Source organism: Cynoglossus semilaevis, chromosome 18 (genome assembly GCF_000523025.1).
Source record: "Cynoglossus semilaevis isolate Cse_v1.0 chromosome 18, Cse_v1.0, whole genome shotgun sequence".
NCBI lineage: Eukaryota > Metazoa > Chordata > Actinopteri > Pleuronectiformes > Cynoglossidae > Cynoglossus > Cynoglossus semilaevis.
The window spans coordinates 12,425,290-12,426,887 of NC_024324.1; positions in this window are offsets into that span (position 1 = coordinate 12,425,290).

The following is a 1,598-nucleotide window of genomic DNA, read 5'->3' on the forward strand; positions in this document are numbered from 1 at the left end:
TTGCATAATTCGATTCTCGACTGGCGGTCTGCGAAGTGAGGGGAAACACTGCAGTTCATCAGAGAAGTATTGGAGATGTTGGCAGAGATAAATAATAAAGGAGGTCGGTGACCTTAACTTAAAGCAGTCATTTATGAGGATGATCAGCCGCGTCAGACATTAACGCTGCATCACACACACCACTGTGGTCAAACACTGTGTTTCCTCCTCAGGAATTTATATTTCTCTTGTTGTTATCTCCCTCCTTTTTTTTTTTTTTTTTTTTTTTTTTTTTTAGCGTGGCATTTATAGTAGCAGTGTTTTGTTGCAGGCACAGCTCCCCAGTGTCCTCTGCTGCAGCCTGGGTGCAGCACACTGCTAAGCTCAAGTACTGTATATCTATACGTACGTGTCTCGTGTGATACGGTCGTGGCATTCATGTCGGTACACGCCGCCTCCAGGCTTCCCTGTGGAATCGATTTACTGTACGCTATCTGTAGCAGAAATCACAATGTGGAGAAGAAAAAAAAAAGAACAGAAAGAGAAGAAAACAAGAAGAGCCGCAGAAATATGGGAGGGGGAAAATTAGATTAGAGAGAGAAAGTGGGAAACTAGAAGAGGAGGAGACGGAGTCACGTGGTGTTGGACCTGCTGGAGAAACAGAATGATCAATAATCAGTTATTGGCTCTGCCATTCAGGGGTTAATCCCAGCCGTCAGTGAATGAGGCTGAGCTTCATCCTGGACAATTCTCCAGTCCAGACAAACTGCTGTAACTGAGGCTCATTTACAGTGAACTGTTACAGTCATGCAGTACTCAAAGACATTAACTGTCCAGAGTCATAGCCAGTGTGGAAACACATGAGTTCCAGCACTGTTCTTTGGAACTGAGAATGATCAATAATCAGTTATTGGCTCAGCCCAAACCAGAACCCAAACCTCCGACTTGATCTGAGGTTGATCTGAAATCTGAATTGTGACATCCATCAGATTCTGGTGCACGTGAACCGACACCAGAACTTTCAAATGTGCCGTTTTCTACCGTGTGCTCTGAGTGTAAATGTTGAGTTTACAGGTCAGACCAAAGGCAGAAGAGAAAGTTGTGAAATGAAACACCTTGCTCTCAGTGTTTTACATTATAAATCCTGCTATTTTAACGTAGGTGTTTAGACTTGTTCATATCCTGTGTAACTCTAACCTCAGGCCGTTCTCCGACACCATCATTCACAAGGACAGTCGTGTGGTGAGACTAATGCCGCTGCGCCCACTGTTAGCCCAGCACGTGGTGCTGTTGGTGCGACTCTTCTCCCTTTTTATGTGTGTATTCATTTCTGTCTGCTTTGTTGACAACGAGTGTGTGTGTGTGTGTGTGTGAATAAATGTGGCTCATGTCAAGGGCGAGAACCACAGAGGAGCTGGAGCTGCACACAGGCCTCAGCTGCTCTGCAGAAAGCACGGAGCAGCAGCTCTGCTGGTGATTAATTCTCCAGTCTGTGTGGTGTCCGCCGAGTCAAGCACGCTCCGTTATTTATCTGCTCCCCGGTTATTTCCGGGGAGGGCTCCCCTCTGGTCTCTGGTGGCACCACGGTCTCCAAAAGACCACGGTCTTCATGTTGTTCA